The sequence below is a fragment of the Papio anubis genome, chromosome 7, assembly GCF_008728515.1.
Source record: "Papio anubis isolate 15944 chromosome 7, Panubis1.0, whole genome shotgun sequence".
Taxonomy (NCBI): Eukaryota; Metazoa; Chordata; class Mammalia; order Primates; family Cercopithecidae; genus Papio; species Papio anubis.
The window spans coordinates 157,662,327-157,676,100 of record NC_044982.1 but is presented as its reverse complement, the minus strand read 5'-3'; the positions used below and the strand labels follow the sequence as shown (position 1 = coordinate 157,676,100).

General features: G+C 40.9%; 1 protein-coding gene and 1 pseudogene across 1 annotated transcript in view; one reads left to right on the top strand and one right to left on the bottom strand.

Annotated features, from left to right (window-relative positions):
- OCA2 (OCA2 melanosomal transmembrane protein) overlaps positions 1–13,774 on the bottom strand; it is a 346,597-nt gene that overhangs the window by 124,165 nt on the left and 208,658 nt on the right. The window lies entirely within an intron of this gene.
- LOC103885683 lies at positions 12,087–12,894 on the top strand (annotated as a pseudogene).

Below are 13,774 nucleotides of genomic sequence, written 5' to 3'. Positions count from 1 at the left end.
GCCTGATTGCCTTGGCCAGAACTTCCAATACTATATTGAATAGGAGTGGTGAGAGATGGCATCCTTGTCATATGTCGGTTTTCAATGGGAATGCTTCCAGCTTTTGCCCCTTCAGTATCATACTGGCTGTGGGTTTGTCATAAATGATTCTTATTATTTTATGATAAGAATCACATCTAGTTTATTCAATACCTAGTTTTTTGAGAGCTTTTAACATGAAAGGATGTTGAACTTTATCAAAGGCCTTTTTTGTGTCTATTGAGATAATCATGTGGTTTTAATCTTTAGTTCTATTTATGTGATGGATTACGTTTATTGATTTGCGTATGTTGAACCAGCCTTTCACCCCAAGGATGAAGCCGACTTGATCATGGTGGATAAGCTTTTTGATGTGCTGCAGGATTCAATTTGCCTGTATTTTATTGAGGATTTTTGCATCGATGTTCATCAGGGATACTGGCCTGAAGTTTTCTTTTTTTGTTGTTATCTCTGCCAGGTTTTGGTATCCGGATGATGCTGGCCTCATAAAATTAGTTAGGGAGAAGTCCCTCCTTTTCAATTGTTTGGAATTGTTTTAGAAGAAATAGTACCAGCTAAATCAGCTGTAAATCCTCTGATCCTGGGCTTTTTATTATGGGTAGGCTGTTAAATATTCATTACTGCCTCAATTTCAGAACTTGCTATTGGTCTATTCAGGGATTCAACTTCTTCTGGGTTCAGTCCTGGGAGGGTGTATGTGTACAGGAATTTATCCATTTCTTCTAGATTTTCTAGTTTATTTGCATAGAGATGTTTATAGTATTCTCTGATGGTTGTTGGTATTTCTGTGGGGTCAGTGGTGATATCCCCTTTATCATTTTTTATTTGATTCTTCTCTCTTTTCTTCTTTACTAGTCTAGCTAGCGGTCTACCTATCCTATTGATTTTTTCAAAAAACCAACTCCTAGATTCACTGATTATTTGAAGGGTTTTTCGTGTCTCTAGCTCCTTCAGCTTCACTCTGATCTTGGTTGTTTATTGTCTTCTGCTAGCTTTGGGGTTTGTCTGCTCTTGGTTCTCCAGTTCTTTTAGTTGTGATCTTAGGGTGTTGATTTGACATCTTTCTAGCTTTCTGATCTGGGCATTTGGTGCCGTAAATTTCCCTCTTACTACTGCTTTAGCTGCATCCCAGAGGTTTTCTTTGTTCTCTTTGGTTTCAAAGAACTTCTTGATTTCTGCCTTCATTTTATTATCTACCCAGGAGTCATTCAGGAGAAGGTTGTTCAGTTTCCATGTAGTTGTGCGGTTTTGAGCGAGTTTCTTATTCTTCAGTGAAACTCCAATTTTTGGTCTTGTTCCACAGCTTTATGAACTCTAGCAATGTAAAAAAAAATTTGTCTAAGTTCTTTAGATTGGATAATTTACATGATCTATTTCAGTTCACTGACTCTTCCCTCTGTCATAGTCATTCCACTACTGAACTCATCGAGCAACTCTTTTTTATTTAAGGTGTTGTAGTTTTAATTTCTAACCTTTGTATGAGATTTTCTGGTATAATTCCTATTCTCCCCTTAGAACTCTCATCCTTTCATTCATTTCAAGTGCATTTTCTGTACCTCATTGATCATAGTTACGAAAGCTACTTTAAATTCTTTGGTCATTGCAATATCTGGGTCCTCTCAGGTTTGGTATCTGATGACTGTCATTTTCCCTTGGAAATTTATAACGTATTTTCTTATTCATTGTACACTGAGTCCTTTGGTACTGTCTCCTGGATACTGTCAATGTTAAAATACATAAACTCTGGATTCTGTTTTAATCTTCTGGAGATTATTGATTTTTTTTACTTATAAGCTAATTAGCTTCCGACCACAATTTCTGTCGCACTTTCTAAGGGAAGTGGTTCAAATTCATATTTCCTGTGATCATTTGCGTCTGGTCCACATGTGTATCATCCAATAGTCAGCCACATGCTTGTGCAGATGGTTCAAATCTCAGTTGAGTTCTCTAAGCCTTGCCATCTTGCTTCATGCCTGCCTAGCATATACATCATTCAAGAGTTAGTCAGAGACCTGTATGGATGGTTCTCACCTCAGTGAGTCATCAGTCAGTCCTCTGGGCCTTTGCTGCGCTGGTTTGAGTCTGTCCCCAGATGGCGTTGTTCTGAAAGTAGGCTCAGGCTAGTGCAAGTTCATGAACAGAACTGGGGGGCTTCTCTGGCTCTCTCTTTGGGATTCCCCCACACTCCCTGGCCTGCAGGTGCTACTCTCTCTGACTCCTCTGGGCCAAAAGATAGGGTTGCTACTGGAGTACTGTCTATCTATGCCACCATGCCACTGCATGATGAAAGCTGGCTCCAGGGAGAAATCCAGGAGAGAAGAAAACAGGAAAACCACCCTGAGAGGGTTCCTTCTGCAGGCTTCGACATTCTCCACAATCTACCTGTTTGTACTTCTCAGAGTCCATATGTAGTTGATTTTTGTCCAGTTTTCATTGTAATCAGAGGGAGGCGTGAACTCTAGAGGTTTACACGCCCTTAGCAGATTGGAATTCAACATTCTCTCTCATTATGACACCGGGTTAAAATGCTCTTTTTCTGCCAATATCTAAATTTTAAAATGAATTAAGTCGGCTACTTTTCCTGCGTCCAATCCTCCCCAAGTGACCACCTAGGGTCCTGGGACCTCACACCCCCTGCAGAGCCCTCATCAGGGCAAGGGAGATCAGCGAGCATCACACAACTCTGGATAAGGAGGAAAGGGCACAGGTCTGGCTGCCTCCAGCCAGCATTTGAGAACCTGAACAGTCTCCATGACCATCAGGTGTACCACAGCAGAGGTACGAGCAGGCTGATATCTCGGAAGTCAGGTAGACAGTCCCTGGCATCTCTGGGCTTCCTTTTATCAGATGCCCTGCAGCCTGCCTTTCTGTGCTGATGCTTCCGCTCATGATGTCCTGTCTCATTTTAAAACCACCTCCATCAAAATCTGACCGGAGCAATAAGAAACACCTGATTTTTTTGAATCTCTAAAACATATTGAAAGTTCTTACATGTTTAACAGCTGACATATTTAGCAATTTTCACAAACATTTCAAATATAATTGAATATTTTAAATGAACTTGACTTACAATATTATCTTTGGAGAATGTCAGAGCAAGGTTAGAAAAACTATCAAAATTAGTAAAAAGCTCATTATAAATCATCTTTGCTGCAGACATTTAAAAATAAAAATGGGCCAGGCGTGGTGGCTCACACTTGTAATCCCAGCACTTTGGGAAGCCAAGGTGGGCGGATCACTTGAGCTCAGGAGTTCGAGACCAGCCTGGTCAATGTGGCAAAACCTGTCCCTAAAAAAAAAATAAAATTAACCAGGCATGGTGGCGCACGCCTGCAGTCCCAGCTATTCCAGAGGCTGAGGTGGGATGATTACTTGGGCCCGGGGAGTAGAGGCTGCAGTGAGCTGGAAATCATACCACTGCACTCCAGCCTCAGTGACAGAGTGAGACTGCTTCAAAATAAATAAATAAATACATACATACATACATAAATACATAAAGTAAAAATAAAAATGAAAATGCCTGTGTGTAAATTTTCCTCCAAAATTATGCATGCATCTTCCCAGTAAACTTACTATTGATTCTGTTTGCAAGGCAGCACTTCTTTTAAGACTCAGATACAAGATAAAGCAAGTTAAATGACCCTCATGTTTATATGCCTGGCAGAAAAGCCAGGTGACCACTCTCGTTCTAAAAATAAACTTCTTGTTATGTTGTTCATTCACATTGGTATCAGATCCACTTAGAATCATCTGTAATTTAAAAACTAATCCTATTTTTGTATTCCATGAAAAAGAGACATTAGAAGTGACTTGAGTCATTATTGGAAAGCACTAAATAAAAGGAAGAAAATAAAATTTATTTTGGGGGGATTTTGATAGCGATATGTACCTTTTTGTTTAGTTTCATTTTTGTGTTCTCATTTGTTTAGTTTTACTGCTAAGGGAACGTTTTCTCTTTTTGTTGTTTATTTCCCCAAAGGCAAGAAGAATGAGTCATTGGTGTCTGTGAACTTAGAGACTGCGCAGATTGGCGGCCACTCTGCCCCTGTGGGGTAGAGCACGTGAGGGCAACCGTGCCCTCCACCAGCATTCCTGTGATTAAGCTTTGCAGTGAGTGAACTTTCTTTCACTCTTTTACATTATGTCATTTCTTGGATCTTAACATTTCTCAAGACAGTTAAGAGTATAAAAGTTACATGACTTATGTTATAAACCCTATAGTTTATGAGGAAAGGTAACTAATATCGAAAAATAACATACATACATCAGAAATGACAGCCAGCCAAGAAGAACTGGGAAGGCAGCAGGGAAGCCTGATTTAGGATTTGGCAAGAGTTATCAACTATTAACATGAAATTATTATAAACAACCTATAAATTAGAGCCTTTATCCTGCCTATTATTAGCACGATTCTTACTTCCAATGCCAGAGTCTTGGCTAAAGATGTCCCACTGGCAGAGACACAAATAAATCCAGACCCACGGGAAGGCTTTCCAAATCCCCTTCACACCCAGAGGAGGAAATGCACACAAAGCATGAACAGGCCTGCATGGAGAGTTCATCACTTAGGAACCAAGAAATCCCCAAGGCTTCCTAACACCGCTGAGAAACAACAAAGTTGTCTTTTTCTCTTTCTTCTCAGCTTACGATTCTGATTAAAATATCCTCGCAAGAAGTCTTCTTAGATGAATCCATGCGAGAACTACTCTCCTCACAGAACCTGTGAAAATTATGATGAATGACTTACACCACTTGATACATGGTTTGATTTCTAAATATAAGTACATGTATTTCAAAAACGTGCAGTCCTCATGAGCCAACATCCCATATTGCTTAGTCTCCATTCGCTCCTTTATTTGTTTGATGAGTACTGAGTGCTTACTATGTGACAGCACTGTCAGGACCACTGAGGATTCCACAGTGACCAAGATAGACACACATTTGCTGATCTCCTAGAGCTTATATTCTGGTGAAGGGAGACAGAGGAAAAGTTTATATATTCATTTATTTGCCACACATATATATTAGAGCATTATTACAACGTGTCATAGATAATACTCTGTTAGAAGGAAAGGAACACAGGAAAGTCGTCAGCAATGATGGAAGAACTCCTTCCGCAGGGCCAGGGAAGGCCGCCCTGAGGATGGACACTTGAGGAGACACTAGAGAGGTGAACCAGCCTCCAGCATGCTTGGGAAGAGCATCCCCGGTAGAGGCGACAAGTACAAATGTACATTCACCTAGCAAGAAGGCCACTGTGTCTGGGGTCCAGCCCCTGTGGTAGGAAATTATGTGTAAGTGGCAGCTGCAGCCAGCTCATTTGTGGTTTTATGAGTCATGGTTGAGGCTCTAGGATTTTATTCTAAGTGAAACAAGGACAACATGCTGTTATCAAAAGCACCAAAAGCCCTTTAGGTCTAACTTTTCAACATCACACGGAAAAAGAGGAAGCAGTGTCTCATTCAAGGTTCTCAATCCAAAAGCCTGCTGAGAAGCCAATAAAGCTCCTTAATCTCTAGCAGAACCTGAAATGCGTGGCAACTCTTGTTTTACTCCTATTTATAAAGGCAGGTTTAAATATGATTTTGCAAATTTTTAAGCTAACAATTAAGAGAACGCAACTATTATTTATAACTTCAAAACACTCAAAAAATAGATGCAAAGAAACTTTACCAATATACAACATCAGCACATGGGAAGAGGATGTATCAAGGAAATACAATATAGTGAATATAAGGCATAACAGCAAATATTTTAAAATTAGGTCCAATTCTATGTTCTCTACTAGAAACAAATTAAAAACAAAATGACAGAGATTAAAAATAAACAAACGGGCAATTCCAGGGAACTTCCAGTCCAGACAAAATGATAGAGACCCCAAACTCCCTGCTTACTCCTGCCAAGAACACCTATAAACCCTGGGAATAAAGCAAGAGGCAAATAAAGGAGAATTCTGAAAGGTTGCAGTAAGAGGAGAGGAAACTGGTTTGGGACCTGATAATGGTTTGGCTCTGTGTCCCCACCCAAATCTCATCTGGTAGCTCCCATAATTCTCACCTGTTGTGGGAGATACCTGGGGAGATAATTGAATCATGGAGGGCTGCTCTTTCCCAGCTGTTCTCGTGATAGTGAGGAAGTCTCATGAAATCTGATGGTTTTAAAAATGGGAGTGTCCCTGCACAAGCGCTCTCTCTCTCTCTCTCTCTCTGCCTGCTGCCATCCATGCAAGATGTGATTTCCTCCTCCTTGCCTTCTGCCATGATCATGAGGCCTCCCCAGCCATGTTGAACTGTAAGTCCATTAAACCTCCTTCTTTTGTAAATTGCCCAGTCTGGTGTATGTCTTTATTAGCAACGTGAAAATGGACTAATACAGGAGCCCAGGAAAATGGGAACAGCACAGCTGCAGGGTGTATTTCGTCCCTCAAAATCAGCATTTCCAGACCAACTCCCAATATAGCAAGAGAAGACAGCCAGGTGGGCTTGTTCCTCCCTTGGATGAAAATACACCAGGGGAACATGCCCCCCGGCAAGTAAGATTAATAAAAGCCCTGCCAGCAAAGGTAACCACGGGAGGCACCCCATCCCCTACAAAGAGATACCTGGTGAGTGGACAGAACCTGAGAAGGGGCCCCACTACACCTCACACCTGGGATCTCAAGCCAAGAGACACCCAGGTCAAGGGCCATGTGCTATGGTATCCTACCATAGCACACGGCTCATGGAATGTTCTGAGGTCCCCACAGGAAGGGGGATGCCATCTCAACAAACACTTAGCCATGGAAGTCTCTTCACTTCTGCAGACCTGAAACTCCTCTCACAGGAAGCGACATCTGGGCAGCCCAGCCTGCGGAAATCCCTTCCAGCCCCCAAGGCAGCACCCAGCAGCACTGGAGAAACCACACACATCAAAGCAGCACTGCAACATCTCTGAAAATTAAATCTTCATTTGAATGGCAGACTACGTAAATAGTCCATAACTTGTGTGCTAAACTTAAACATGTTGACTGCCTGCTGAAATAAAACAGTTATTTATGACTCAAGAGTATCCTAAAATAATAGATAAAATACCCAGGATACAATCAAAAGTCACCCGTCATATCAGAAACCGAGAAAATCACAACTTGAATGAGAAAAGACAATCACCTGATGCCAACACTGAGATATATCAGATGTCGGATTATCTGAAAAGGATTTTAAAGCAGCCTTCACAAAAATGTCTCAACAATCAGTTACAACTTCTCTTGGAACAAGTGAAAAATGAGAAACTATGGGAAGAAACAAAAGACATACAAAAAAGAACCAAATGGAAATGACAGATCTAAAATATACAATAACAGAATTTGTTAAAGCCAGTAGAGATAATAAAGAAAAGAATCAGTGAATTTGAGGGTAAATCAATAGAATTCACCCAATCTAAAGAGCAGAGAGAAAACATATTTTTGTAAAAGCACAGGGGGTGGAATGGAGGCTCAGGGAACTGTAGGACTATTTTAAAAATCTAATATTCATGTCACTGGAGTACTAGAAGGAGAAAAGAATTAGAATGAGGTTGCAAAAGTACTTTAAGGAATAAAGGCTGAAATTTTCCCAATTTGGCAAAAGACACAAACCCACAGATTCAAGAAGATGAACAAGCCCTAGGAACAGGATAACAGGATGAACCCAAAGAAATCCATATCAAAACAAATCATCAACTTTCAAAAACTAAAGACAAAAAAAAAAAGAAAAAAGAAAACATTAAAAGCAGCCAGAAAGTACTACGCATTACCTACAGGGAAACACAAATTCAAATGGCAGCAAATTTCTTCTCTGATACCAGGAGAGATGGAAGGAAATGGTACAACATTTTTCAAGTATTGAAGAAAAGCACTGTCAACCATACATTCTATATCCAGTGAAACTATCCTTGAGGAATAAAGAGGAAATAAATACACTCTCAGATAAAGAAAAAGTAAAAGAATTTTTTTACCAGCAGACCTACCCTTAAAGGTTGGCTAAAAGAAGTTATTCAAACATAAAGAAAATTATAAAAAACAAAACAGGCTGGGTGCGGTGGCTCACGACTGTAATCCCAGCATTTTGGGAGGCCAAGGCAGGCGGATCACGAGGTCAAGAGATCGAGACTATCCTGGCCAACATGGTGAAACCCTGTCTCTACTAAAAATAGAAAAACTAGCTGGGCATGGTGGCATGCACCTGTAGTCCCAGCTACTTGGGAGGCTGAGGCAGGAGAATCACTTGAACCCGGGAGGCGGAGGTTGCAGTGAGCCAAGATTGCGCCACTGCACTCCAGCCTGGAGATGGAGTGAGACTCCATCTCAAAAAAAAGAAAAAAGAAAGACAAATTTTGGAGCATCAGGAAGCAAAAGGAACAGAAAAAGCAGAAATGTGTACACATAATAGATTATTCCTTTCCCCATGAGTTTTATAGATCAATTTGATGATTTAAACAAAAATTATGTTGCCATCTAATACTCAAGAAAAGATAAAGAAATCTTAATGGAAGTGATATTTTCACACTTCATTCAAAGTGGTAATTCTAATAAGTCATGTATGTATACTGTAGTCCTCTGAGAAACCACTCCAAAACTATACAAAGAAAAACACTAAAAAATACTATCAATGAATCAAAATATAATGTAAAAAATGTTCAAGTAACACACAGAAAGTCAAAACAAAAGAAACATAGGTACGTACTGGAAACAGAGGAAACAAACAGAAAATAAATCAGTAATCCTTCAGTATCCATGGGGAACTGGTTCCAGGACCTCTGTGGATGCCAAACTCCATAGATGTTCAGGTTCGTTATTTAAAGGGGCATAGTATTTGCATATAACCTAAGCACATTCTTCTGTGCACTTTAAATCATCTCTAGATTACTTATAGTACCTAACACAATGCCTATGCATCTCATCACTTGCATGGACTCAACATAATAGTCAGTGCACAGAAAATTCAAGTTTGGCTTTTTGGAACTTTGTGGGATTTTTTTTTATCTGTAATTGGTTGAACCCATGGATGCAAAATCTATGGATATGAAAGACCAACTGTAATTGAAATGGCATATTTAAGCAATAACATATCAATAATTACCTTAAATGCACGTTTTCTAAACATATCAATCAAAATACAGAGACTGGCAGAAAGGATTGAAAAAATAACCCAACTATATGCTGGAAAAGATATGTTACACACACAAAAAAAAATTTAAGCAAGAGTGACTATATTAATATCAGCTAAGTAGACTTCAAAGTAAATTATTAGAGGGAAAGAAAATTATTAAATAATGATAAATAGGTCAATCCACCAGGAAGATACAACAATTCTAAATATGTATGCACCAAACAACAGAGCAGTAAAATACATGAAGCAAAAAACTGCTAGAGCTGAAAGAAAAAACAAATTCATGTTTATAATTGGGAACATAAATAACTCACCTCCAGAAACTAATAGAAATGCTACATAGAAAATAATTGAAAATATGGAAGAACTAAACACTGAACCAAAGGGATTTAATTCACATATATAAAACACTTCACCCCAAAACAGGAGAATACAGTTTTTTTCAAGTTCCCATGAAAGATTTACCAAGATATATCACATTCTGGGTCATAAAACAAAATTCCACAAATGTAAAAAAACAAACTTATACAGAGTATGTTCTTCAAATATAACAGAATAAAGTTAGAAACAAAAAGACAATAGAAAAATCTTCAAATGCATGGAAATTAACCAACATACTTCTAAACAGTCTATGGGTCAATGAAGAGGTCTCAAAGTAAATTTTAAAATATATAGAACTGAATTTTAATAAAAATGCAACACATAAAAACATACAGGGTGCAACTGAAATACAACTGCGATAAAACTTTATAACACTGAATGTTAACACTGGAAAAGAAAAGAAATCTCAAATCAATAATCTAAGTTCCTACCTCAAAAACACTATCCAAAAAAGAGTAAAATGCACCAAAAGAAAGCTCAAGGAAAGAAACAATAAAGATCATACAAGAAATCTATAGAGTTAATATAGGACAATACTAGTGAAAATCAAAGGAGAAAAGGCTGTTTCTTGGGTAAAATCAGTAAAACGGACAAACTTCTAAAAAGACTGATCAAAAATAAAAGGAGAGAGACACAAATCACCAATATCAGGAATGAAATAGGAAATTTTGCTACATATATTTCAGACATTAAAATGATAATAAAGAAATATTATCAACAACTTTACACTCAAAAATTTGGCAACTAAAAAGAAACCAATTCCTCAAAAAACACAAAGTATGAAAACATAGATAAAATCTATAATCTGAATAGCCCTTTCTTTAGCCATGAAAGAAGTTGAATTATTAATTTGAAAGTTTCCTTTTAAAAAAAGATTCCAGACTCCTGGTTTCACTAGAAAATTCCACTGCGCCTTTGTCTCCCACTCCCGCCAGAGCTTGGGATTCATCTCCACTGTTCCGCGTCCGCCGTCTCCGGAGCCCCCGTGACGCTGTCACAGCCTCTGTTGCCCTGTGATCTGCAGGTCCTGGGACACGCATAGCTAAGACGCCAGGACATCCTGAAAGCTGGGAAATGAAACTGTTCACATTCAGGAATGTGGCCATCGAATTCTCTCTGGAGGAGTGGAAATACTGGAACCCTGCTTAGCAGGATTTGTATAAAGATGTGGTTTAAAAGAAGGACAGAAACCTGATCTCTGGGTCTTGCTGTCTCTAAGCTAAACCTGGTGACCTTTTTGAAGGAAAGAGCAGAGCCCTGGAATGCGGAGTGAGGAGACAGCAGCCACACAGCCAGGTGTGGTTGTATGCATCTGCTGAGCACCTTAGTGATTTGACTCTCCTGCCTCAGCCCAGTCCACCGATGAGATTGTGACATATCGTTTGACTCTGCACCTTGGAAATGTGACTCTTTTCCAGCCTTGGTGCTGCCCACAGGTGGCATTGTGATACGTGACTGGGCCTCACCCAAACGATGTGTGATTGTGGCATACGCCTCTGTCCAGAACCTGAGGGACCTGACTTTTCTGCCTGGCCGCAGCCCAAAGGTCATGTGGCGTTCCTCAGCCTGCACCTACCACAAAAGGATTGTGACGCATCACTGCACTCAGCACCTAGACCACATAACTCTCACCTTTTGCCTAGACCTTGCATCTTTAAGGTTGGATTGTGACATACACTTTAGCCCAGCTCAGAGTTGTGATGATGACACTCATACCATAAACCAGCCAATAAGAGAGATGCTGGCACTTATAGCTAGACTTGGAGAAAGGAACAAATTCCTGGGTCTTCTGTAGGTGATGTAACTCTCCTTGCTGGGTCCTGCCTATGGGAAGCATTAGGACCTATCTGTGTATCCATCGCCCAGCTGTTGTGACCCTCCTTTTCTGACTGAAACCTGCCACAAAGGGTGATTGTGATATTCCACTGGACCCAGAACCTAGTCTCTGGTGTGTCTTTATTAGCAGTGTGAGAACAGACTAACACAGGAAATTGGTACCAGCAAAGTGGGGCACTGCTGAAAAGACAGCCGAAAATGTGGACGCGACTTTGGAACCGGGTAACAGGCAGACGTCGGAACAGTGGAGGGCTCAGAATACAGAAGAAGGTGGGAAAGTGTGGGACTTCCTAGGGACTTGTTGAATGGCTTTGACCAAAATGCTAATAGCGATACGGACAATAAAGTCCAGGCTGAGGTGGTCTCAGATGGACATGAGGAACTTGCTGGGAACTGGAGCAAGGGTAACTCTTCTTACGTTTTAGCAAAGAGACTGGTGGCATTTTGCCCCTTCCCTAGAGATCTGTGGAACTTTGAACTTCAGAGAGATGACTTAGGGTATCTGGAGGAAGAAATTTCTAAGCAGGGTAGGTCTCTGCTGATCCATGGATGGGGGTCTCTGTTCCACAGGATGGGGTGTGTAAAGTTGTTAAGAATAAAGCCGACTTGAAGACAGATCAAGTGAAATGTAGAAGACGACAAGAGGGTAAAACTGAGTATTATGCTTGGAAATGCTTGGTGATGCAGGATAAACATAAACACAACACACCCAAATGCAGGATGACGGTTTGTGTAGCACACAGAGATATTACTTGTCAGGTTGCTTACGCCCATACAGAAGGGGATAGGATAGTATGCACAGCATATGCGTGGGAACTACGAAATACGGTTTGAAGGTTGTTGGCCTGACCAATTATGCTGCAGTGTATGGCACTGGCCTGCTGCTGGTCTGCAGGCTTCTCAATGGGTTTGGCATGGAAAAGATCTATGAAGGCCAAGTAGAGGTGACTGGCGATGAATACAATGTGGAAAGCATTGTTGGTCAGCCAAGTGTCTTTACCTGCTATTTGGATGCGGGCCTTGCCAGAACTACCAGTGCCCATAAAGTTTTTGGTGCCCTGAAGAGAGCTGTAGATAGAGGCTTGTCTATCCCTCACAGTACCAAACGATTCCTGGTTACGGTTCTGAAAGCAAGGACTTTAGTGTAGAAGTACACCGGAAGCACATCATGGGCCAGAATGTTGCAGATGACATTTGCTGCTTCATGGAGGAAGATGAAGATGCTTACAAGAAACAGTTCTTTCAATACAGGAAGAACAGTGTAACTACAGACATGATGGAGAAGATGTATAAGAAAGCTCATGTTGCTATAAGAGAGAATCCCGTCTAGGAGAAAAAGCCCCAGAAAAAAGTTAAGAGGAAGCAGAACTGTCCCAAAATGTCCCTTGCTCAAAAGAAAGACTGAGCAGTTCAAAAGAACGCAAGTTTCCTCAGAGCTCAGAAGTTGGCTTCTGAGAGCTAAACCAAACAATTTTCCATGAGGATTTTTCAGATGAATACAATACACCATTGACAGCAAAAAAAAAAAAAAAAAAAAAAAAAAAAAAAACCAACCCTGAAATTTATAAGTAGCAAAGCATTCAAGAGGTGACTTGGGTTCTGTTAATGGTATTCAGTTTTAAAAAGAAAACAGAGCATAAAAGTTTAGAAAATTTGCAGCCTGACAATGCAATAGAATAGAAAATCTCATTTTTTGAGGAGAAATTTAAGCCAGCTGCAGAAATTTGCATAAGCAATGAATGTTAATTCCCAAGACAATGGGGAAAATGTCTCCAGGGCATGTCAGAAATCTTCTTGGCAGCTGGTCCCATCACAGGCCCTGAGGCCTAAAAGGAAAATACAGTTCCTGGGTGGGGCCCAGCGCCTCCCTGCTCTGTGCAGCCCAGGGACTTGGTGCCCTGCATTCCAGCCACTCCAGTCATGACTAAAAGGAGCCAAGGTAAAGCCTGGGCTGTTGCTTCAGAGGGTGGAAGCCCCAGGCCTTGGCAGCTTCCACGTGCTGTTGAGCCTGCGGGTGCACGGAAGTCAAGAATTGAGGTTTGGAACCCTCCACCTAGATTTCAGAGAATGTATGGGAACACCTGGATGTCCAGGAGGTGTTTACTGCGCGGGTGGGGCCCTGATGAAGAGCCTCTGCTAGGGCAGCACAGCAGAAAAATGTGGGGTCAGAGCCCCTACACAGAGGAGTCCCTACTGGGGAATCGCCTAGTGGAGCTGTGAGAAGCTCCCAGATCCCGGAATGGTGGATCCACTGACAGCTTGCATTGCGCACCTGGAAAAGCCGCAGACACTCAACACTCAACCAGCCCATGAAGGCAGCAGGGAGGGAGGCTGTACCCTGCAGAGCCACAGGGACGGAGCTGCCCAAGACCATGGCAACCCACCTCTTGCAT